Genomic DNA, 25,925 nt, shown 5'->3' with positions numbered 1-25,925 from the left:
GCTGCCCTGCTCCATAGCCCAGGGAAACTGCTGTGTGCACGCAGCAGGAAGGAGGGAATGAGCGTCCTGCACGCTGGGTTTCTTGCATTGGGCTAAGTTCCCTGTGGCTTTGTCCTTGGGAAGAGTGGCTCTCTACCTGCCCTTCAGGGTGAGGCAGGAGGCCTGGAGCGGCCCAGAGACAGTCCCCTGGGCCTTGACAGGCTGCTCCAGGTCACACAGGGAGGTGGTGCTGGGGTACCCACACCGCCCCCTCCACAGCTGGGGAGTGGGCACCCAGCTCTTCTGCTGTGGTCGCCCACCCCTGGGGAACAGACCTGCTTTGTTTTTGTCTCCCTTACCTGTTAATAATGGGATTAAAAGCAAGTTGCCAGGGAGAGTGACTGACCTAAAAAAAAAAAGCAAAAAAAAAAACCCCCCCAAACCCCAGAAACATTTCAAGAAAATGAAAAACTTAAGCCATCAGCACTTTTTATTTAGACCTGAATTCATGAATTTTAACCAAATAAACACAAAAATGTTAGGTATTAATATATGTACGATTATGCAAAACCACTATTATGGCTGTAATGAAAATTAGACTCTGACTCAGTGATGGCATTCCAGGAGAGAGGCTTCCTCCTGTTTCTAGCGCTGTGAGTGCGGATTGCTGTTGCCCTGGCAACAGGGTGTTGTGGGAATCTGTAGATAAGAGGCAGGTTGGTCCTGTGGGGAGGAGCAGCTGGCAGGGCCAGGCTGGGCTTATCTCTGTCCCTGAGCCTCACAGGATACGGGCAGGTCACCAGTGGGAAGAGGTGAGGTCAGCAACCCCAGCAAGTGCCCAGTGCCCACAGGGTCTCCCACATCCTCTCCTTCCCTTTCTTGATGACCAGGGAGGCACCCCTTTCATCTTTCAATGAATATTTGTTGAGCACCTACTATGTGCTAGGCTCATGCCAGGTGCTGAGGATATAGCACCCACAGGTTCCTGAGCTAATGAACTTGATCTCAGAGCAGGAGACGGGTAATAAACAGCAAGCAGACACTTCAGGGCCTGGGAGCACCGGGAAGGCAATGGAACAGGTGATGTGACTGAGTGATGTTGGGCGGGGAGAGGAGGGAAGGGGTCCTTCCACCAGGGTGGTCAGGGGAGGCCTGGCTGAGGAGGGTCACTTCAGCTGGGGCCTGAAGGACAAGAGGGTGACAGCCATGCAAAGGCATCGGCGACTCTGCAGAGAGGAGCTGCCAGATAAAGTAGGACTCACAGTTAAATTGGAATTTCAGATAAACCACGAGCAAATTTTTTACTGTAAGTATGTCTCATGCAATGTTTGGGACATACACTGTAAAGTTATCCCTGGTTCATCTGAAATTCAAATTCTTTTTTGCTAACTCTGGCAAGCCTATGAGGGGAGGTGACTTGCCCAGGCTGCCAGCAGCAGAGGTGGGCACATACTCTGCCCATTCGCCCGGCCGCCCTGCCCCAGTCCTTCGGGAAGGCTGGTCATGGTCCCCTGCCAGTGTGTCCCCTGCAACCCATTCTCACTGCACCTGGGCTGGGAGACACCAACGTGAAACACCATCTGATCCTGAGGCTCCCAGGGGCTCCCAGGACCTGCACGGAGGCCGGCAAGGCCCTGAGTGTTCTGGTTCTCACCTGCCGACCGACCAGCGTGACTTCCCACCCGCCTCCCCTCGTCCCAGCCCTTCTTCACGAGGCTGCTTCTTCCTCAGCCTTCAGGCCCCGAGGGAGCTTCCTGCAGCTCCAGGTTGTCCCCCGCCTCTGATGACTCTCAGCTCCTCACATTGTTTTATTAGCCATGTAGTCTTTTAAATTGTGGTAAAATATATGTAACCTAAAGTTTATCATTTTAACAATTTTTAAGCGTGTAGTTTAGTGGCATTAAGTGCATTCACGTGGTTGTGCGGCCAGCCCCACCATCCACCTTCCCAAGCTGAAATCCTGTTCCCAGTAAACATTAACCCCCGTCCTGCCTGGCCCCAGTCTCCGGCACCCACCCTCCCACCCTCTGTCTCTACGAAGTCGCCTCCCCCTGGTGCCTCGTATGAGTGGAATCACACGATATTTGTCCTTTGTGACCGGCTCATTTCACGTAGTAGAATGTCTTCAGAGCTCTCCCACGTCGTGGCGTGTGTCCAAATCGCCTTCCTTTCTGAGGCTGAATCTCTTCCCATGGTGCGCAGAGACCCCATTTTGCTGATCTGTTGGTGGATGCTGGGCAGTTCCCACCTCTGGCTGCTGTGAATGACGCCCCCGTGAACGCGGGTGGGAACGCATCTGTTCAAATCCCTGCTGTGCGTCCTGTGGGGCCTCTCCACCCAGAGTGGAATTGCTGGGTCTCCAGTAATTCTCTGTGAAATTCTTTGAGGGCCTCTCCACTGTTTTCAGGGCGGCCGCGCCATTTCCACTTCTGCACCAGCCAGGTTAAATTTGGATACATTATTATAGATTCTTTAGCCTCCCTTATTTTCCCCCTTTCCATTTCCTGTGCTCTCTTTTTAGCATACTTTTACCTCCTTGCCTCAGGGGAGGTGTGTGGCTTCTGCTGAGTGGTTTTATTTCTAGAAGTCCAGACTTCCCTTGGAGCGTCTGTGGGAGGTAGGAGGAGAGAGGGGATGGCGGGGGGTCCTGCCCAGGGTTGGGAAGGGGGGCTGTGTGGAGCACCCTCCTCGCCAAAGCTCCCCAGGGCTGTGCATGGCCTGGAAGAAGGGGAGAGCCGCGGTCTGGAAGGGCCCTGGCATTGAGCTGGGGCTCAGTAGGCAAGGGGTCCACCTCTGAGGCCTGGACACTGCCTGAGGCAAACCCTTTGGGGGGCGCTTCCTGGAGAACAGAGAGGAGGTATTCTGTGCCTCTCTGAGCTGCGGTGTGGAGAGGCTCCCCCTGCACACCCATTGCACTGACTCCATCATAAGGTAGGTGTGCGGTGCCCACAGGCTGTGCCCTCTTCCAGGTGGGGGGTGGGGAAGGGGATGAGGCGGTGCAGGTCTGACCTCTGCACAGCTGTCTGGGGACCCAAGCCAGTTTTCGCAGGCCACGGGGACAAGCTGGCAGCTTCCAGGCTCCCCTTCCCGTCAGGGCCAGATAGATGTAAGCACCTCAGGGATGACCTCTGTGCCCTGCCGTGAGATGCCAGTGCTGGGGAGGACTGCCCACGCACTCCACTTCGGCCCATTAGCAGTAGCCTCTCGGCCTCCTGTCCTCGTCCCTCAGTCTGCTCTGTCCCTCGCCGCCTGACTCTCTGCGTCTCCCTGTCCGTCTCCACATCTGTCTCCGTCTCTGTCTGCCCCGATCTCCCTCCATCTCTGGTGCTCTGCTGATTTCCGGGGCCATTCCCCTCCTATTTCAATCCCAGAGCTTCCCTCCCAGGCCAGACCCTGTGTGCTCACAGCCCCCGGCAGGAGGGCAGGTCCCTCCATGTGGGTGGGGTGGGGGGGCTGATTCTGTGCTCTCTTCTCCCCAAATGGGGCAGTGCTCTGTTTCTTGATGAGCACTCACCTTCTGTGTCTCTAGTGAAGGCCACTCAGGACAGGGTCCCCATCCTGCCATCAGCCCACTGAGGGACCGTGGCCCAGGTCACCCTCCCTGGGCAAATCAGGCCTCTCTGGGCAAATCAGGGGACAACTGGCACCCTGTGCTGACAATGGTGAGCAGTCTCTTTGGAGGAAAAGAACCATCAGACCCATCAGCTAGAAGCAGAGCCAGGGGAACGCCTTACCCCAACCCCAGGGCACCCCCCCATATGCCCCCTGTTGGGGTGTTCCCCACAGAATACTTCTTCTGGGAGGATGGGAGGATCTAAGGTCATGACCTCAGGGCCCAGGCAGCTTTGGGCCAGGCCACCTACAGCCACCCAGGAGGCCACGCCGAGGCCACACCGAGGCACAGAAGCCCTGGTCTGTCACTGTGGGCGTTTGGAGAGAGAGTGGTCAGGCCATTGTGGACTGCGTTAGGCAGCTTCTCAGATGGTTTACACTGATCCTGCCTCCTGGTCCCTGGCCCCTGCATGGTCACCTCCCCTGCGTGTTCACTAGACCTAGTGACTTCCTTCTAATGATCAGATATGGCAGACAAGATGGGATGTCACTTCTGAGAGCAGGTGACAGAAAGACGGACTTCCACCTTGCAGCACCCCCTTTCACCTCTCACTCATTTGCTCTGTTGGAAACCGGCTGTCTTGCTGAGACGCCCAGGCGACAAGGAGTTGAGCAGTGTCTCCTCCCTCCAGCACTGGGGTGGGGAGTGAGGCTCTTAGTGCAGCAACCCCCGAGGAACTGATCCTGCCAACCCCACTGGAGTGAGCTTGGAAGCAGATCTCCCTCGGAGCCTGGGAGACGCAGGCCCAGGCAGCGCACTGATGGCAGCCTTGGGACCTCTCCAGTCAGAGGATCCAGTTAAGCCACGTCCTGGTTCCTGACCTACAGAAACTGTGAAATCAAGAGTTGTTGTTTTAAGTGGCCTAAATTTGGAGTAATTTGTTTCACAGCCATAGATAACGTTTACAAGTACAGACTATACTGTGCCATGAAATCACATCCTGTATCGTGTAAAAGTCTACAACAGGCGAGATTCATCCACGGTGGAAAAAAGTCGAACAAGTGCTTGCCTCCCGGGAGCAGGGGAAGGACTGAGCGAAAGAGGCCAGAGGGAATGTTCTGGAAGGATGGTAATGCCTTTTATTTTGATAGAGGCTTGTGTTACACGGGTGTATGCGTTTGTCAAGATTCAACAACTGACTTTCAAGATCTGTGCATTTCATTGTTTATATATTTTATATCAAAACAGCAAACCCTAAATTGTTTAGGGGGAATTGGATCGATGTCAGATTATACGATGGATTGACGGGTGACTATTGCTAAAACAAGCGTTAGGAAACGTACAGGGTAGAAGTCTGCACTACAGTATGTGAGTGTTCGCTACAAGTTTTTTCAACTTCACTGTGTGTTTGACATTTCATACTGAAATGTTGGAAAAAAATCACTTATTTAGCAAACAAATTACTTCAGCTTCACTGTGTGTTTGAAATTTTCATAATGAAATGTTGGAAAAATCACTAATTTAGCAACTACCGAGTGCTTAATGGGAGAAAATTAGAATAATAGCATTGCGGTGTGACAGTAATTGTCGTCGGGGTTTATTATGTGCCAAGCATTTGATGAGGCTCTTCCATATGTATTAGCTCACCTCATGCTTAGGCCGGCACCCAGGAAGCAGGGATGGCTCCTAATTCATCGATGGGGAAGCCGAGGCATGTGTGAGTCAGCCCATCAATGAAATGTAGCAAGAAAGCCTCAAAGCTGCGATTTCCCCAGATACGATGCCAGGAGGGCCGAGCTGTGTCAGCCCGGGGCTGTCATTGTCATTGCCCTCCGTGGCTCCGTTTCTCAGTCTTGGCGGCAGCGGAGACGCAACCTGCCATGTGGGTGAAGTCAGGTGACAGTGGCTACACTGCTCGAGGGCTCGAGGGCTGGGTCTGTGCAGCCTCCGTCCGTGTTGTCACCGGGAGTAGCTCATGGAGGCTCGGGTGCCCAGACGTCACCTCTGGGGCCCCGCCTCCCCCACGGGAGCAGGCTCACGGTAGGTGCAGCGACTCCGCAGCAGGGAGGCAGCGTCTGTGCGTGACCTGTCCTTCCTTAGAGGCTGGCCTCCTCTCTTCCAGGTCTGCTGCCCAGACGCCTGGCGGGGGGTTTCTGGCAACCTCACTCCCACACAGTTGGGTCCCACACCAGCAGGGACTTAGCACAGAGGGGACTATGCCTCCTAGTCCCCTGGGCTCCACAGGGCCTCCCGCCAGTCCTTCTTATCACAAGGAGAAAGGCCACTCAGTCCTGGCCTCCGAGCCCCTGCGTCTGACAGTGTCAATGGGACACAGCAAAGGCTTCCGTGGGTCACCAGCCCCTGTACACATGCAACCGCGCCCCAGTTTGGCCAGTTAGGAGAAGGAAGAGAGACCCTGCTGTTCCCCCACCTGAAAGCCTGCCCACCACTTGCGTCTCCTTCTCCGACCACCCCTGACTTCCCTCACACCTCCGGAATAATGTTAGCTGGTCCATGTCCTGTGTCCCCACAAGCTTCCCCAGGCAAGGATGGAGGGTGGGACAAATGGAGGGACAAGTAAGTTAAAGATGTTTAAAGAAAGAAGAATTGAGACCGTGGACAAGGAAACAAAGATTGTACAAGAGAGAGCTGACAAAGGGCCAAGTGGGATTCCTGGACGCAGGAAACGTAGTAACTGGAAGAGGAGGCCCGCTGGATGGGGGGTGGGGGGCAAATGGGAGCAGCTCAGGAGGGAGGGACCGAACTGGAAGGCGGAGCTGAAGCAGTTATGGGACTGCGTCCTGCAGGACGGAACGACAAGGCTCAGAAAATACGAACTAGAGGTGAAATGATGGGCAGGTCAGAGTGAGAAGGAAAGACACATCTTGGAGTTCCAGAGCGACAACAGAGGACGGGAGAGAAGCGTCATTCCGAGAGGCGATGCGGAGGCTTTTCCAGAACTGGGAGAGGACGTGAATTTCAGTTCAGGGCACACAACTGATCCCTGGCGAGGGGTTAAAAACACAAAAAACAACAACCCACACTGGACTCATCGCAGTGACACCGAATAGTGAAGAGGAGATTTGACAAGAAGCCGGAGGGCAGGGAGAAAAGATGCCCAAGGGAATGGCAGTCTGATGGAAGGCACACTCCCGGACCGCATAATAGAGACGGGGACCGTGGATGCAATATCGTCAAATACGAAAACACAAATCAATGAATTGTCCACCCAGAATCGTTATCAAGTAAAAATGTCCTTCAGGAACAAGATAGAGACATCCTAAGACAAAGCCAGCGCAGCGGAGGTGTCGCATCCCCCAGGAGAGCCGCTTCTAAAGGAAGGTGGTTCCCGAAGGAGGCGAGGCCAGGAGGCCCGTGACATGGCTCCAGGTGTGGGGAAACCTAAACATACGCGGACCTGAGAGAGCAATTACAGTAGTGTGTAATGTGGAGGGCTGAAACAGATAAAATGTTCAGCAAGATTCTGGTATTTCCCATGATGACTATTTTAAGGCCTTTTGGAAAAATACTAAATGTGAAATTCTTTGAGAAACGTTTTCTGCTTGGCCTATATCCCAGGTGCGCATTGTCAGCCTGCAGGGTGATTGGACGCCTGGGTGGGAGCCTGGGAAGAGCTTTCAGGTCCCAAGCTCTTGGCCAAAGGAGAGAAGTCCAGGAGGCTGGTTCCCTGGTGCCAGTCTCTCCCCTCCCTCAGCCCAGAGGTTCTCAGCCGGATCGCCGGGAGGGCTTGTGAGAGGCAGGGGGCTGAGCCCCACTCCCAGAGTCTGATGCAGCCCGAGAGGCTGCATTTCCAGCAAGCTCCCAGAGCAGACTTGGAGAACCACTGCTTTAGCTGACAGATCCCCGAGTCTCTCCAGTCCGGTGCAGCGTGAACATCCCCCTTTCGGGAACCTTCCAGCACACACACCTCCTCAAGCAAGGACTGTGTTTTCCATCGTCCTCTCTGCACTTTCACCGTTGCCTGGCCAGAACAGAGCAGATGCTAAATCAATTTTAGTGCAACGACTGACTAAGCCTTAAAGGGTGTAATCTGGCCAGTGGGTCTTTGGGTGGGTGGGTGGAGTAGAAGGCTGGGCCCTGACCCCACGAAGAAATCACACACATATACCCCTTTTCTCTTCACCGGAGTCAGCATATCTCCTCTGCCTCTTAGCATGCCTTCCTGGGTGCTCACTGTGTGTCACGTCTGCCTCTGGACTCTGGTTGGTCCTACTGCTGCTTTGCTTGGGACAAGAAGGGCTCCCCAGGGGCTATAGCCCAGGGCTTTTTTCTAAAACCGGGGTTACTGGCCCAAGAGTGCATCTTCTAACTCCCCTCCCTTCTCCTACCCCCCACACTGAAGGCCATGTCCTTTAAGGATTGGTTTAGGGTCCTAAAAAATTCCTTCTCACTCCTCCTCTCCCCAAAGTTGTGAGTCTCAGGCGGGGGGATCCAGTGGGACACCATGGGCAATGGACCCCAACAAGTGTAAGAAGTACTGTCCCAGGAGAAGGCCCCGCTGACGGGAGCGACTGCTGCCAGGCTGCTGGTAAGACCCCTGCAGGAACAGCTGTGTCCCCTCCCACCCCGCCAAGGGGGAGGAGGGATGATCCTGGGTGAGTTGGGGGCACACGGCCCCTCATGGAGGGGCTGGAGCTTCTGTGCTGTCCCCGAGCGGTGCCCAGAGCATGCAGGGGCCGGAGGGGAGGTGGTGCCTGGGAGTGCCCGGGGGGCTGATTTATGAGGCCAGATTAAGAAGACGGATAGCCTGTCCCTCAGCCAAGAAATGAGTCTTGTTGCAAATCTCTGAAGGGCCTGGACGGGGAGGAGGGGAAGCTCTATCAAGAGCAGTTCGAGAGAGTAATGAGGAGTAATGGGTTGAAACTGAGCCGAGTATCAGGGGAGATGTCTTGGCTGGCAAATCTGTCAGGGCTGGAAGCCGGCTCTGGCGGAAGAGAAGGGCCTGCTGCTGTCGGTCGTGGGACTCTGACTGCACCGGCGTGTGGGGGCCACCGTGGGGGGAGCCCCGGGCCCGGGAGCCTCGTCACATCAGCTGGAGACCATTTCTCTGAAGCCTCAATTGCCATGGCCTGCTCTCCTGGGCCACCCAACCCCTGGGTGCTCACACTCACCTGCCTCCCCCACCTGAACGGGGATGAATTACAGCTCGGGCCTCTGTGGGCTGTTGGGGGCCAGGAGCGCCCAGGATGGGGTGGGGTCCCAAAGAGGGGCAGTTGTTTGGTGGGGGTGACCTGCAGTGGCTTGGGCCCTCGGCTCTCCCCGGAGGGCAGGTGTTTGTTCTTGGTGACTGTCCTTTGCCTGTGCGTGTGGGGAATCCATGCAGGGACAGCACCCACTGTGGGGGCCCAGGTCACACAGCACCCACTGTGGGGGCCCGGGTCACACGGCACCCACTGTGGGGGCCCGGGTCACACGGCATCCACTGTGGGGGCCCGGGTCACACGGCAGGGCAGGGCTCCAAACACCAAGCAGGTTCATTCCAGAGCCCGCCTTTCCCGTTCAGGTCCCTGACGCACACGTGACAGGAGACGGGCCTTTGGGGAGCCCAGGAAGGCTGACCTCGCCCTCACCACGTTCTCGGAGGCGTCCCCTGGGATCTCTGAGACGCGCATAGGAGCAGGGAAGCGGCTGCACCCCAGGGCTCACTCAGCTATCCTGAGCGGGCGGTTGGAGCTTCCCTCAGCTAATGACCAGGCTTCGCAGTAACCTGGGTCCCCAGGCGGCAGTGCCGTGCCCACGCTGGGCCGAGCGCTGAGCAACTGCCAAGGTGGCTCCCTCGCTGGAAGAAGCAGCCCTGACTCAGGCTCTGACTCACGGCCCAGAACAGGTGGGCGCAGGCGGTGAGTGTGAGGGGGCCCTCCCACCTGCCCGGCCCCAGCACGGCTTTCCCGGCACCTTGGGGAGGCAGAAACCAGTTCTCCCTCTTTTGTAAATGAGAGATGGAAGCAGGAGAGCTGAAGCGCCCTGCCTACCTGAGGCCTGTGGCTGTGAAGTGCAAACCCCGATTTCCGCCCTGCCCGAGGTCACATGTCTTGCTCTGTTATTGCTTCATCGTTCCCAGCCTCTCCCAGAAAAGTGGGACAAGGTCTGGTACCTGCAAGGGTCCAGGAAGCTAAATGTCCAGCCTGGCCTTGGTAGGAGCTCCGCCTTCTGAGGACCAGCAGGGGCCATTTCCCTGGGATCTGCTGAATCCTCATCATGCAAGCCCAGCACGTCCAAACGAAAGCTCTCCTTAGTGTGAAAGGGACTAGGACCTACATCTGTAATGAACAGAATGGATTATGTCCTGATCACATTGTCACAGCACTGAAGCTTCAATCCTGACCTTCACAGGGGTCCCCAACTAGACTAGCCTCAAGCCCAAAGAGGCTCTACCCAGTTTGGGGTGGTTTAAGATTCCCCACCAGTATCACCCAGAAAAGACCAGGCTCCTGGCCCTCTTAGCATCTGGAGAGAGAGGAGGTACTGGGCGGAAGTGCCTTGCTGGCCTCCGGGCTGCTGTAGCCAGTGTTGGGCCCACGACTTCTCCGGACCTGTTGGAGGACGAGCATCGTCTGCCTGGAGAGTAACCCCAGCCCACTCTCACGAAGCGCCCCTTCCCCTCCTGCCCTTGCAGCACCCTCCTGGGCACCTGGTGAGGGAGGCTGGCTGCCTGGGCTCCCTGCCCCTCGAGCAGCTGACTGGCTCCAGGTGCCTGCTGCTCAGACTTGCCCTCTGGTTTTTTGTTTTTGTTTTTACATTTTATTTATTTATTTATTTACTTTTTTGGGGTATATTTTATCGATTATGTTGTTACAGTAGTTCCAATTTTTTCCCCCTTTGCTCTCCTCTGCCCAGTAACCCCCTTCCCCCAGCAATCCCACCCCCCTTAGTTCATGTCCATGGGTCGTGCATACAAGTTCTTTGGCTTCACCCTTTCCTATATTATTCTTTTTTAAAAATTAATGAATTTTTTATAACAATAAAAAATAACAATTCCCTCCTCTCAGACTTAAGACCCTTTGTAATCTTATAAAGGACAATGGGTGAAGGTCTCGTGATCCTTTAGCTGCTCCAAGCTGGACATGGTCATCGTCTTACCTACCCTTGGGTCCAGAAATCCCTAATAAGAGTGGGGGTGTGGAGGGGAGGGTGGCCTTCCCACTTGGGGAAGGATCTTGCAGACTCCAGGTCGGTTGGTTGTCCCCGGACCACAGCGTGCTCGGTTTAACAGGCTGGCATCCTTGTTGTAGTCTCTGGTTCAATTTTGCTCATTTGTCTGTGTTGTTCATTAGTGTCCTGTAATAGGTGATAGCATAAGGTATTTTTCTTTCGTTGCCTGGCTTATTTTGCTAAGCATAATTCTCTCTAGTTCCATCCATGTTGTTGCAAATGGTAGAAGTTCCTTCTTTCTCTCTGCTACATAGAATTCCATTGTGTAAATGTACCACAGTGTTTGATCCACTCAGCCACTGATGGGCACTTAGGCTGTTTTCAGCACTTGGCTATTGTAAATAGCGCTGCTATGAACATAGGGGTGCATAGGTTCTTTTGAATTGGTGTTTCAGGATTCTTTGGATATAATCCTAGCAATGGAATTGCTTGTTCAAAAGGCAGTTCCATTTTTAGTTTTTGAGGAAAGTCCATACTGTGTCCCACAGTGGCTGCCCAGTCTGCATTCCCCCCAGCAGTGCACTAGGGTTCCCTTTTCTCCGCATCCTCGCCAGCACGTGTTGTTTGTTGATTTGTGGATGACTGCCATTCTGACAGGTGTGAGGTGGTATCTCATTGTGGTTTTTATTTGCATCTCTGATGGCTAGTGAGCGATGCGGAGCATCCTTTCGTGTGCCTATGGGCCCTCTGTGTGTCCTCCTTGGAGAAGTGTCTGTTCCACCCTCCGGTTTTAATTGGAGGCGCATGTGTCTCCACATGGGTCCTGTGGAGTTCGACCGTGTTAAACAAGGAGTCATTTTTCATCTCCGATGCCTCCTTTTCCTGGAGAAACGTCTTGAAGTGCCTAATAAACAAGGTACAAAAGCAGCTTGGGTAGTTCCACAGGCCGCTTTGCGGTGACACCAGCTACATGAAGATGGCGAGGGCCATTTATCTCCTGTCTGCGGAACAGGAAAGCAGAATCTTGGGACTGCGATTACATGCTAATGGGTTTTCTGCTACCTGGAGCTGACATGCAGCATCCTGCCTGCCAGAGCAAGGCCTCTGGGGACGACCCCCTGCAGTGACCGTTAGAGAAGGGCCTACTTGCTCTTAAATTAGTGACCAGATTTAACAGGCACGGGGCTGTCCCTCCCTGGGGCTCTGAGTGTGGTGGTCTGCCTGGGGGGCCGCCTCCTGCCCTTCCCCATGTCGTTGCCTCTCCATGGTCGTCTGCAGGGGTCCCATTTACACCGTGGTCCCTGGGAACAGCCTTGACTGTGCATTTTGTGCGCCCAGTCAGTGCCGTCCCCTGTTGATGGTGGCATCCTGTTGAGGTCTGTGGGATGAAGTCATCCCCTTTGGGTAGGAGGTAAGGGAGAGCCCGTCTCCCCAGAACAAAGAGCGTGGTTTCTAAAGGCAGTTGTCCTGGGATAGCGGGTGTCCTTAGAAAACCAGAACACAGGGAAAGTCTTTCTTGAGTCTGTTCTTTAAGAAAGGTGGCAGCTCCTAGGAAATGCGTGCTGAGAGGGACAGAAAGCTGGGGAGGGGGCGGGCACCTCCCGGGACACACACATATACACACACAGTCTTTACTTTATAACTGAGGGATAGAATATATACAGTGAGGAGTGTGGAGTGTACAAACCTTAAATGTGCAGCTTTATTTTCACACATGTGACTGTCACTTATATCAAGACACGGAACAGCCTGCCCCAGGGCCCTTCCTGCTCTTCCCAGTCAATCCCCCTCACCCCCGCCCAGGTAGCCACTATTCTGACCTCCACCGTCCACTCTAGGTTTGCCTGTTCTTGGACTTCATACGCATGGAATCATACGAAGCAGCCTTTCCTGCCTGACTTCTTTCATGCAACATAATTGCCGTGGGACTCAGCCGCGCTGTTGCGCACGCTCTTTGGCTCTGAGGTGCGTTCCGTGACAAAGGTACCATCACATTACCCACTCTCCTGTCCACGGACATTGGCCTGTTTCCACTTCTCCCGTTATGAACATCGCTGCTAGGAACGTTCTTGTATTTGACTTTCGGTGGGTACTGGATTCTCCTCTCTCAGGTGCACACCCAGAGGCGGGCCTCCGGGGCCAGGGGCAGGCAGAGGGGGCTCACTGGCGGTGTGCTGTCGTTTAACCACCAGCTCTTTGGGGAGAAAGAGAGCCCTGGTTGGCAGGGTCGGCGAGCTTCTGTGGTGGAAATCAGCCCCCTGGAGCTGACCCATGTGCGCCCACTGCACCCGGAGCTGGAAAGAGATGCGCAAGGTGGGACCTCGGGGTCCACGGGAGTGGTGGGCCGCTTCTCCTCAGGAGCCGGGTCAACGAGAACAGAGACTGTGCTGCCCTGTGTGACCCGGGTCCGTCCCTTCACTTTCCTGGTGTCTCCCCAGCCCAGGCTTTGGGCTGAAGGGCAAGTGTCCACCTCTTACCAGAGCATTAAAGCGGGATGTGCTCAGTCAGTGTGGCCGTGGCAGTAGACCGGGGAGCCGTCCCCCAGGTGAACTATGGAGAGCTGCCCTGTCCCCTCCCTGTCCTCACCAGAAGTGTCCCTTTGCTGCTGCCCTTGGAGGATCTAGGTGTCGTCATTATTAGGGGAAAGTGGTAAAGTCCTTATAGAAACGGAGGCTCTCAGAGCTGGCAGGGCTTGCCTGAGGTCCCACAGCTAACAGGAGGGGTCGAGCTGAACGCCACTCCCACAGCTTGGGGCTTGGGAAGGAAATACCTGAAGTCAGAGGAATGAGCCTCGAATGACATTTCAGGGTCCTCCTAGGCTGGTCTGGGGGAGAATAGCTCTGTCCCCCTTAAGGGACACCCCAGAGAGCTCTCTTGGAAGGCTGGGCTGGCCACTTGGCCACTCCTGCTCCATTTGCAAGCCTCCCAGCTCCCCACCGTGCCGTTGTGGGTGGTATTTTCCGGGCAGTGAAAAGCCAGCCCTCAACCAGCTGGAGTGCCGGGCCTTTTCAGTCCAGGCACCCCGCGGCGGTTAACAAATCGGCTGCTCTGAGGGCCGGAAGCCTCGGAGGACACATCTGTTCTCAGGAAGCCCCTGTGGCAATGGCAACCTTCCATCTCTGATCCACTCTCTCCGCCTCGGTGGGGGGCGGGGGGGGGGCTTGATTTAGTGTTCCCATCCCTCATCAGCCGCTGCCCTGAATTTCACCTCCTTCCCACTCCCCTGTGTCTGTCCATCAGGCACCAACACGCGTCTTGACTGTCCCCTTACTGTCATTTCCTGGCTCCCCATCCCCTTCAAGAGAAAGTCCAGACTCCTATGTTTCTCGTCTTTCAGGGTCTTTCAGATGGCGCACCCACCTGCTTCCCAGGACGTCTCCTGTCACTCACCAGCTGGCCCCTCCCTGCAGACAAGCTGCTCACTGACGCATGCCTGTGCCTCGGTCGGGCGGGCCTGCCACCCCTCTTCTCCTGGTGAGCTGGCCTTGAAGACCCAGCTCAAGTAGCATGTCTTCGCGGCATCTTCCAGGACCTGTGCCTCACCTCCCCGCTCCAGGCAGAATTAGTCACTCCCCCCAGCACAGCACAGCTGCCTCTACAACAGTCCTTTCTGTCGGAGGAATGGGGGGGGGGGGGTCTATCTCTAGTCTGTCCCTCAAGGTCACAGACAAGGTCACCTTCATCTTAGTGTTCTGGGTGTCTAGTCTTGAGCTTGGCACTTAGCAGAGGCTCTCAGGAAATGTCCACAGCTTATTTAAATTCAGCAAAGAAGGATTTCAGTGCTGGATACTACTGTCAATACCTTCGTACCTGAAAGTGATCCAGGAGAGTGTGGGGTGGGGTGACATGCAGAGTCCTGTCTCCGAGGAGGAGTCCCCAGACCCTCCCATGGTGGCAGCAGGGGAAAGAGCCCAAGTCTGAGCTTTCTCACAGGTTCCAGCTCCACTTGACCCCCTACCCAGAAGCTGGTCTCATTTTCCGTCCTCCGTCCTACCTGTTCCAGCTTGACAGCGCTGAGGCAGGAAGTCATGAAGCTCCCGGTCCTGCTCCCTCATGTGTTTCCTGCTGGTGCGCCTGTCCCAGGATTGTGGAGACGCTGGGCGGAGAGGCCCAGCGGAGGGCCCAGCCACCGCAGGTGTCCCGCCAACAATGGCTGCTCCTGTCACCTCACCAGCTTTCTCCAGCCCGAGCCCGGTGTGTCCCTGCTCCAGCCTTGCCACCGTCACCCCTGCCTGGTTTTAGATGAAATGAGAGGTTTCCTGCTGTCCCGTCGCCCCGTGAGCTTTATGACCTTCTCCTGTAACGGGGCTGGGGGTTGGACTCAGCAGCTCAAGTTGGTGGGCTGAGGTGGCGGTGGGTGTTTTCCCATCTTTCTCAAAGCGTCTTTGAAAGGAGACTGTGGCTGTCCTGACCTTGTCTGAGCCCTGGTCGGAACCCACTGCATCATGGGTATGGGTGGGGAGTGAAATTAGAAGGAAAAGTGAACATCAGCCTGAACAAAGTAGAAGTTCTGCTTCTAGGGTTTGAGGCCAGGGGTGGAGACAGCAGGAGGCCCTGCGACCCAGTCCTGCTCCTCCCTTTTGGGGGTGGCCTTGGGCAGTCCCTTAGCGTCTCAGACACTGGGCTCCTCACCTGCAAGGTGGGGCAATCTCTAAGCCCATGGCCTGAATGCAGAATAATGGCAAATGTAAAGGTTTCTCTCCAAACCTTGTTGGGGGACTGAGTGAAATAACATCTGAGGAACCACTTTCTAAAGTGAAAAACAGTGTAAACTACTAGCCGCTGAAGATCTTTTACCTTTAAAAAATGTGTGAGCTATCCTTACAGTGGAATACCATTCAGCCTCGAAAACAAGGAAATTCTGACCCATGTGCAGAGATGAACTGCGAAGACATTCTGCTAGATGATATAACCTGGTCACGAAGAGACAAACACCTTCAGCTCCCATTTAAGCTAGGTACTGAGTAGGGTCAAATTCACCGCGATGGGCACAGGAAAGGGGCCGGGAGGTCAGGAAAGGGAGCTCATGTCCAACGGGCACAGTTTCTGTTTGGGAAGATGAGAATATCCTGGAGATGGATGGTGGTGATGACTACACAACAGTGTGACTGTCCTTAATGCCACTGAACTATGCACTTAAAAAAGGCTAAAATGGGGACTTCCAGCCGAGATGGAGGCCTAGACAGACACGCTGCATCTCCCTCCATATCTAAGAAAGAATACAACTACCTCAAAACTAGAGACAACCAGAAGTTCCAGAAAATCGAGCTGCATGGAAGTCCGACAAACAAAAATATAAAGAAAAATACTCATCCAGACAGGTAAGGGGGGTGGAGCCAGGGCGGAGAGGACACAGTGTGGTAGTGGCAGCAGCAGGCCAGCGGAATGCCCAGTCACACATTTTAAAAAGTCAGGATAATATAGGAAAGGGTGAAGCCAAAGAACTTATATGCACGATCCTTGAACATGAACTAAGGGGGGGTGGGATTGCTGGAGGGAAGAGGGGTACTGGGTGGAGGGGAGCAAAGGGAAAAAAATTGGGACTACTGTAACAACGTAATCAATAAAATATACTTTAAAAGTGGCTAAAATGGTAAATTTTATGTATAAAAATGGCTAACATGGTTAAGTCTTATGTATAGTTAACACAATTATAAAAAAGTCACTTCTACTATAATAACGCAAACCATAAAATATAATCTTATAAAGCCACTTTGGGGAATGGAAAATGAGGGGATAAAAACATAAATTTCATTTCCAGAGAAAAAAAGGAATGTGTGTATTTCCTTTCTGTAGATGACACATAAAATAAAGGGAAATGAGAGAAACTTTAAAAGGAAGGTTGCTAGTCCACGAGGCTGGGTTTTTTATAGCCTCTAGGTTAGTGTCCTGACCATTGGGGAAAAGCTGATATGGCTTGTAACATTTTCAAAGGTCAAAGCCAAGTGGAATGTCAGCCCACTTCCTAAATGGATGATAATAACAAATTTAAAAATTAATTGCAGGGTCCCTCCCGCTGACACCTGGCACCAGCTGAGTCGGTGCAGAGCCCAGAGGGGCCACTCGGAGGTGCCACTCAGAGGTGCCACCCAGAGGTGCCATCGTTCTCAGAAAGTCCTCCACTGTCTGCTTCTGTTCTCAGGGGCCGCTCCGCTCTGCCTCATCCCATTGACCCAGCCAACAGTATGTTTTGAAATGAAAAATGTTCTAATTGGACCCAAAGGAGATACCTTCTAGATTGAGAGCCCAGGCAGGAATAAAATCTCTGCTTAGCTGAGGGCTGAAAGAAGAGCAATTCAGTGAGGGCATCTGGGGAACTTCCTCGGCTATAGAAACTGTTGAGGTATGGCCCCAGTGAAGTAAACAGAGCCCTCCTGGAGGCTGATTATAGCCACGGGCGTTCCAAGGGGCCTGCTATAAATTCTCCCAGCTTCTGAGGAGGCTTTAGGTCAGTGTGTGTCTTCACTCACTCACGAAGGAATGGCTTTCTCTATTAGTCAGTATGGCTAGGTTCCGCTGCAGTGACAACATCTGCGTGTACCACCCACACACACTCACGCGACATGTTTCTTGCCAGCTAGCTGGCAAGCTTCATGTCTGCCACCTTGGGGCCCAGGTCATTCCATGGCAGGAAAATATGGCTTGTAACATAAGGACTTTGGTCATGTTTTAAGTGACACGGCCACATGTACCCACCAAGGAGTGGGAAGCACAGTTTTGCCGTGTGCTAGGAAGGCAGGGAACCAGGCAGAATCAGTTACATGGCATTTTTCCTGCCTGCTTTGCTAGGTTGTTGTCAGGATGGAGCAAGGGAATTGGTATGTGATGCACTTTGTAAATGATTAAATCCTCTCATTTGTAAATTACACATGTGAAATACAGAAGTAAATTACAAATGTAAAATATGAGTGTACTATTGTTGTTGTTATTAGTGATATAAATCATCTTTCCTGTCTTCCACACCAGCCAAGAATCAGCCATGACTGTCAACCCCAAGTCACGGGAGGTGTGTAATTTCTTCCTTTCGGGACAGAGAGGCTGGGCAGACCCCGGCACTGTGAGCACTCTTGCTGTATTTGACTTCTGGTGCACTGACTGTCATTGGAATTCTTTTTCCTTCCTCTGCTGAAATTTCTATCATCAAATCCCAAAGCCACAGAAGCATCAAAATTTTAATAGACTTGGGCCCCAGAGCCTAATAGCAAAACATTGTGATGCACAGCTACAGATGGAAAGTGCTGGGTCTTTACATTGTGACAAGAACACTGGGTTTTAAACTGTTCCCCGGGGCCTCGGGGCCCTGCAGGGACGATTGAGGAGCTTCTGGGAAAACACTCAGTGGTGGTGGTGGGGGTACCCATTTAATTGACCCTGTTTTGCTGTCCCTGGCCCTGCCCCAAAGTCACGTCATTGCCATCGGATGGATAGCAGGGCTTCAGGAAAAACTCATCAGGAAGGATTCTGACAGTCTCTACGAGCTACCAGATGTCTGTCCTCGAGGTGCGTGCTGATTCTCCCCCTCGGCCCGTGTCCCTGCCTTTGGCAGCATGTTCTTCCCTGGCTCCTTTTAGCTGGCGCTCCCCTCTTCTCTTCCTCCTTCTCTCCTCACAGCCCCCCTACCTCACCCCAAACATTTAGCCCTACGTTTTCTCTTTGCTCTTCTTCTGATAGGAAGTGTAGCGGAATGCAGTTGCAAGAGCTCCTTTGGCTTCAGGCAGACCCGCATTCAATGTCTGCTCCTGGGCAGTTCCTGAGCCTGTCAGCCTGGTTCCCTCCACAGCTGGGGAGTGGGACGCCCAGCTTCTAGAGCTTCTGTGTGACGGATAAACTCCTGCCTTCCTGTCCTCCCTCTCCTGCTGGCCACCGTGGCCCACGGCCCACACCAGCCTCCTCTGGGCTCCTCCACACAGGGAAGACCCAGCACACAGGGCCCTGGCTGGTCTGGCATCAGGAGGGCCCAACTCCCCAAGTCTGAACTCCTCGGTGTCCCAGGCAGTGCCGTAGGGGAGAGCGCGGGGTGCTGGGGGTGGTGGGGCTCTCGCGCAAGAGCAGTATAGGGTATGAGGAAAGAGGGGATCCAACAGCTCAGCTCAGGATACAAGCTGCATGGGCTTTAAGAGATGCGAGGGTGAGTGTGGGAATCCTTTTGATTACTTTTGGCTGATGGGCTGGGCTTCTGGCCTGTGACCCCATTTAGAGGCTGGGCTATGTGGGTCCACGACTCTCAGAATCACCCTCAGGTTGATGTTCAGTCTACGTGTGTAGCTCCAGTCCGGGCACAGGTTCATCCGTGGCCCCGCACAGAGGCGGATTTAACGGCGGGCGCACCGGGCGCGCTCCCTGGGCCCCGACTTCTGAAGGGCCCCGCAGCACCAAGTATTTTTATTTTCCCTGTCTCTCTCTCTTTTTTATTTAGGGGCCCAATATTTTCTTCTGCACCCGGGGCCTCAACCGACCTTAATCCGCCTCTGGCCCTGCATGTGCCAGGCACTCTGGGAGCCTAGTTCTCTCCCAGGCCCTGGCTGCTGGATTCTCAGTCACTCTAGTGGCTGGGACACAGCTCCACGTGGCCGTGGCTCGGCAGTGTCCTGGGCTCACCTTCATTCCAGTGTGTCCAGCTTGCTCTGACATCACCCTGGGCCCATCCTGCTCAGCCACGCCCTGAGTCCCCCCAGCCTTCCATGACTCCTTTGGCAGTCCGGACTTGGGGTGCTCGGACTGTGCTTGCAGCCCCTCAGGGTGCTATTGCTGCCATCGTGGGCCTGCCTCTCCCTCACTTCCCCCATCCTGCTTCCAGTACCCCCCCAGGATGGCCCCCAGACCTCTGGCAGGAGGGGCGGTACCACATCCCTACCTGAGGTCTGAGGATCTTTCTGGTCAGACCTGCTGGGCCCAGGCCCTGCTCCACCCGGACTCCTCATCTTCTCAGACCATCGCTGTCTCCAGACATCTGCACCAAAGAGGCCCCTGGCGAAGGACACTTCCTGGGACCAGAAGGTTGCTGGCTGTCCTTCCCAGCCTGGCTCCTGGGGCACAGCCCCTCTTGAAGGGGCCCCTGGGCAGACTGATTAATTTCTAGGTGGGCACTAAGACCTCCTGTCTGGCTTAGGAGGGCCCAACAGGTGCCCTCTCCGGGACCCCTTTGACCCTGAGGTGTCTCCATCGCTCTCTGTTTCCAGAAGGACTTGCCGGCAGGCCCTCCTTGCAGAATCATGGAGATGTCAGCACTGGGCCACATCCGCCCTCCATCCCAAGGCTCTTGTTTTACAGCCCGAGGGCAGCTGCCGGGACCGGGATCTGGTGTTTCTGTTCCCAGCCAAGGACACAGGCCTCCTGCAGCGCTGTGCTTGCAGCAGGTTTGCTCTGTGAGCCCAAACGGTAGACGCGTCTGCAGTGGCGGCGTCCAGAACCCTGGTGGGACCTCACACTGAGTCTGACATCCTGGCTGGCAGCAGGCGGGCCAGGCCCAGGCGTCCCCTATGCCAGTACCGAGTGCTGTCTCTTTGCAGAAGCCAGGTGTCTTCAGAGCCCCCAGATCTTTAATCCTAGGACCCCGTGGACCGTGGAGGGAAGGGTGCTCACAGCCCTGAGAGCCACCAGGGCACCGAGGAAACCACGGAGCCCCACTCTGAAGCATGAGTTCGTTGCAGTACTAACATTCTCTCCCTCTCTGCCGCAAGCAGGTGGAGTGAGAGGTGCATACTATGTGACTCCACTGTCTGTGGGTAGTGAGACCCAGGTCCCCAGAATGAAAGACACCCTGAAACCCAGGCCAAGGTCAGCAGCTGCCATGGTTTGAAGGCAGCATGGGCAGCAGTCGGTGTCCAATGGGTGGGCTTAGTGTTAGCCTGTCCCACACTGTGATTTGGGGAGGGCTTATTGATAAGAATGAAGTACACCTCTAGGTCATCGAGAGCAGGTGCCGTGACATGTAAGGTGACGTCAGCTGTGATTCTGGAGTGACGCTGCCCTGAGAGGAGCGCCCAAGGGCCAATGAGGAATCAAGGAGGAGCGTCAGAAAGAAAGAACGGGCAGAGCTTCGGCAGCCTCCTCTAGGGGACACCTATCTGATGGTCACTCTTCTAGATGGTTCCGAGACTCCTGCCCCGGGCACTGTGCTAGGTGCTGGCAACCTGAAAGCAAGACACGGGAAAGTGGGTGAGGGTCTCTGCCTCTTCCCCAGCTTCCTTGGGTGTGGGTGCGCCTGTGCACCCCCTGCCTGATTGACCTTCATCCAGTTTCTTGAACAGTCAAGCTCCTCCCTGCCTTGGGCCCTCTGGACATCCTGTCCCTCTCTTTGTCCAGGAGGCTGGTTCCTTATAGCTTCTCATGGCTGGCTCCTTCTCATCTCTTTGGAGGGGTCTTTCTCGGTTAGTTTCACTTACTCTCTATCCTGTTTTGATTTATTCTGTTTTCTTTTCTCTACAGCTCTTACTGCTCTCTGGAATTCTCCTTTAGTTGTTTATTGTCTGTGCCCCACTGACTGGAATGTAAAGTCCATGAGAACAGAAATCTTGCTTGTCTTGTTCTAGAATAGCACTGGCACATAGTAGGTGCTCAGTAAATGTTCACTGATGAATAAAGTTCTACAAATCTCCCTTGAGCACCTACCTACTCAATGCCAGGCATGTGCTGAGCACTGCAAACTTGAAAATAAATTGCTGACATACGTAGTATATTTTGCTTAATCTTTGTAAGTGCCTCATGAAGAGAGAACTGCTATTTTCCATATTGTAAACTAGAAAATGGGGACCATAAATGTTATTTGCTGTAGTGGATGACACACTGTTGCCAATTATTTGCTACCTTGTCTTGAAAGGGTTCCCACCTCCCCATTCCAGTGAGGCAGGCCTGGCCACATGGTTCGTGAGGGGACTACCCTTGCCAGAAGTCTAAAAGCTATCCCCCAGGGGCACCATGATCCTTTCCCCTCTGCCATGAGTGCATGTCCCAGGGAGGGGCCCTCCGTTCAGCCTGGACTGCAGAAGGAAGATGATGTGAATGAGAGCCTTGGCTGATCACTGGCTGATATTGAACCTGACTGACAAATGACCAGTGCTTGTCGCAAGCCACAACCCTGTTGCAATCAGGGTTGTTTGTGACCTTGGCCTAACTTAGCAAGAGCTGATTAATACATTGGCTCTAAGAGTTCTGAGAAGGGTAAGTTTTCTGGGGAGGCCACATCCATGGTTAGCTGGAGATACCCTAAAAGGGAGATGGGAAGAAGCCAGGCAACAGGGGTCCTCATGCAAAAGTTCCGGCCACACAGGCTTTCCCCTTTCTGGGTTTATGGTCCCCAAGGTGCTGGTGCATTTTTTTCCTGAATGAACACCCCCACCCCCACCCCAACCATGTACACTCAGGCCCCAGCCTGCCTCTCCGGCCTCTTCTCCCAACTGCTTTTCCCTCTGGTCTCCCATGTTCTTTCCTGTCTATCTGGTGGTCACCATAAGAGCAGGCGTCTGGAAAAATCATTTCATCTTTCCGAACCTCAGTTTCCACATCTGTAAGAGGGAGGATAACGAGACCACTCGGGATTATTTCAAGAATTAAATGAGTTAACATGGGGAAGTACCTACCCCTCCTAGATGATGGCTGCATGAATAAACAAATGAATAAATCAACACTGGAAGTCTGGTGCCAAAGAACAATCTGGCTTATCAAACGGCCTCTTTTGATTTGAGTTCTTACAAATCAGTCTCCCGGCTCCAGCACATCTGGAAAAGCTGCTAAAGCAGGCGTTTCTGAACCTATAAAAATCAAGACGGTGGTGACTCCGGCAAGGGGCAGCCCTCCCACGAGTGCCATTTTGCAGGGAATGTCAGCGGGAGCCCTGAGCAGAGAACCATGTGCTCCGGTGGGGCCCTTCTCTTCCAACTGCTGCTCTGAGGGATGCAGGCTCCAGTAACAGGGTAATCGATTTCTGCAGGGCAGATACAAAAGCCCAAGCAACACGGGACCTGGAGAGACACTGCGACAGTCAATTAATGCCAGGCACAGCATTCGACCTGTGTTCTTTTCAAAGAAGGCAGCCTACCAGCTGGCTTAATGCCCCTTGGTGGATTCTGAAAACCCAGGCACGGAAAAAATGCTTCTCCTTGTCAATTAACTGAATCACAAATTCAGCTCAGGAAGCACATATTTGCTGTAGAAGTGCCTGCATGACAACGTCGGGTCAACTGAAAATCCCAGAACTATGTGAGATGCGTGGGAAACATGGAGCTGGAAGGAGGGAGCTAATATTTATTGAGCATCTACTGTGTGCAAGGCATCACGTGGGCATGATTTCATTGAATTCTCGCCATAACCAGGCAAGGTGGGTGCTGTTTTTTTTTTTTTTTAATATACTTTATTGACTATGTTGTTATAGTTGTTCCCCTCCACTCAGTGACCCCCCCTCCCTCCAGTTTGCCCCCCTTAGTCCATGCCCATTGGTTGTGCATATAGTTCTTCTCAACATCTTCCTGTCTACTCCACTCCCTCCTACTATGTCCTGTACCAACTCCCTCCCTTTTCCCCCTACCCCCTCTCTGCTGACCTCCCCCAAAATGTTCCCCATACCTATAATTCTTTTCCCACTCTCGTTGCCTACTTAGTTTGCCTTTGTTGTTGGTGGTTGTGATACAGTTTTCATTTTAATGTTCATAGTTTTGATCCTCTTTCTCCTAAACAAATCCCTTTTACATTTCATATAACAGTGGTTTGGATCTGATGAACTCCTTCAGTTTTACTTTGTCCTGGAAGCACTTTCTCTGCCCTTCTATTCTGAATGACAGCTTCGCTGGATAGAGTAATCGTGGTTGTAGGTTTTTGTTTTTCATTACTTCGAATATTTCTTGCCAGTCCCTTCTTGCCTGCAGAGTTGCTTTTGAGAAAACAGCTGACAGTCTTATTGGGACTCCTTTGTACATAATTCTCTTCTTCTCTCTTGCTGTTTTTAAGATTCTCTCTTTATCCGTAATTTTTGACATTTTGATTATGATGTGTCTTGGCATGGTTCTCCCTGGGTCCAGTTTATTTGGAACTCTCTATGATTCCTGGACATGTAAGTCTATTTCCTTCCCCAAATTAGGGAAGTTCTGCTTCATTATTTTTTCACATAATTTTTCAATTTCTAGTTCTTCTTCACCTTCTGGCAGCCCTATGATTCGGATGTTGGCCTGCTTATAGCTGTCCCACAGGTTTCTGAGCCTCTCCTCATTTTCCTCACTTTTCGTTTCCTCTTTCTGCACTGGTTGACTGTTTGTTCCTTCCCTATGTTCTGATTTGTTGATTTGACCCCTGGTTTTCTTTCCCTTACCACTAGTTTCGTATATGTTTTTGTTCATTTCAGCAGGACTAGCCTTCGTTCCCTCCCCGTCTTGTTTAAGATCTGCTGTTAGGTCTGTAAGCATTTTTATAACCGAAGTTCTGAACTGAGCGTCAGAAAGATTTCCTATCTGCTTCTTTGTTAGATTAGATATTTTCTGTCTGGTCAGCTGCGTCACTGGGATCTCTATCATGATCTGTGCCATCCTGGCAATTTTGTGTTTACCTTTGCTTCCTGGGCAGGGCTGTCACACCTCCTACGCTATAGGGGCTGGAGCCCCGTGCACTCATCACAATCAGGTGACCCTTCTCACCACGCTGTGGCGTTTTCTGTGGGGGTGGGGGTCCAAGATGGATTACTGCCGTTCACTCTCCGCTGAGAGACCGGAAGCCTCCTCCTCTGTCCCCACACCCTCTGGGCCTCACAGTCCAAGGCAATGGGGGTCTGCCTTCCCTGGCATTGGAATCGCAAGCTGACAGGTTTGGTCTGCAGCCTGGGGTGCTCCCCAGGTGCTTCTCACCTCCCCTTAAATATGGGTGTCTGTGCTTACTGCCATCCCGCTGCCATTGCTGCTGCTGCCGCCCCCACCAACACAGCTTGATCTTTCCACCCTGGCTTCACCCCTCCTACCCGTCCAGATGAGCACCACTTCTTTATAACTTCATATGTTGGACTTCCATTTATTTTCTGAAACTTCTGGTTATTTCTGGTTTTGTGGTAGTTGTATTCCTTCTTAGTTGTGGAGGGAGACAAAACATGTCAGTCTAGGCCTCCATCTTGGCTGAAAGTCTCCTGTGTGTGTTTGCCTCTGTGTCTCAGGTAGAGCTGTCACTCCTGTTACATTGTAAGGGGCAGAGCCTTAGGTATTCGTCAGTACAGGGCAACCTGTTTCACCATGTTGTGGCACTGTATGTGGGGGAGGGGTCTGAGAAGGAACAATGCTGCTCACCCAGCACACACCCCTTTTCCAGGCACCTCTCCCACTTCCGTATGGGACTGGTGCCCCTCTAGCTGTTGTCCTGGCCATCGTTTCCAGAGTGGGTGGGTCTGCGGATGTTCTAGGACCATGGGGGCCCTTTAAACAAGCAGACTCTGCTGAGAGACCAGCAGTTTCTGCCTCTGCCCCAACGCCCACTGGTCTGCACAGTCAGAAGCAATGAGGCTTGATTTTCCCCAGTGCTGGGCCTGTGAGCTGCGTGGTCTGGTGAGGAGCTGGGAACGCTCCCCAGGTGTCCCTCCTGACTTTTTAAAATGTGTGACTGTGCTTTCCGCCAGCCTGCCGCTGCTGCTGCTACCGCCGCTGCTGCCATCACCACACCGCGTCCTCTCCGCCCCGGCTCCGCCCCTCCTACCTGTCTGGATGAGTATTTCTTCTTTATATCTTTGTTTGTTGGACTTCCATGCAGTTTGGTTTTCTGGAATTTCTGGTTGTTTCTAGTTTTGAGGTAGTTGTGTTCCTTCTTAGTTGTGGAGGGAGATGCAGAGTGTCTGTCTAGGCCTCCAACTTGGCTGGAAGTCTGGATGCTATAAGCTTTTGATGCAGGTGGAGGAACGGAGAGGCTGAGGAAGGCTGAGTCGCTGCAGAGCCCAGAGGGACAGAGCCTGGGCTCAGATTAGCACTGCCTTATCCCCTTCACTGAGCGTTTCCCATGACCCTGCAGAGCCTCCGGGTGGTGAAAAGTGAAACAAGGAGGGCTGGCTTCTGTTGGGACCAGGACTGAATTGCGCCCCGTGGGTGTCTGGCGAGGGGCCTGCTTTTACTGAAATGTTTGTTCACATGTGAGTAGAGGAGAGGCTATATGTGGGAAAAGGGGACTATTATGGGTTTAATTGTGTCCCCTAAAAAGTGTGTGTTGAGTTCTAATGTCCCGAGATCTCAGAATGTGACCTTAACATGGAAGCAGGGTCTTTACAGAAGGGATCAAGTTAAACTAAGGTCCCAGGATGGGTCCTTATCCAATATGATGGGTG

This window comes from Furipterus horrens, unplaced genomic scaffold (assembly GCF_987537825.1).
Source record: "Furipterus horrens unplaced genomic scaffold, mFurHor1.1.pri manual_scaffold_4, whole genome shotgun sequence".
Taxonomy (NCBI): domain Eukaryota; kingdom Metazoa; phylum Chordata; class Mammalia; order Chiroptera; family Furipteridae; genus Furipterus; species Furipterus horrens.
The sequence above is the reverse complement of the archived record's forward strand: the minus strand, read 5'-3'. Positions refer to the sequence as shown.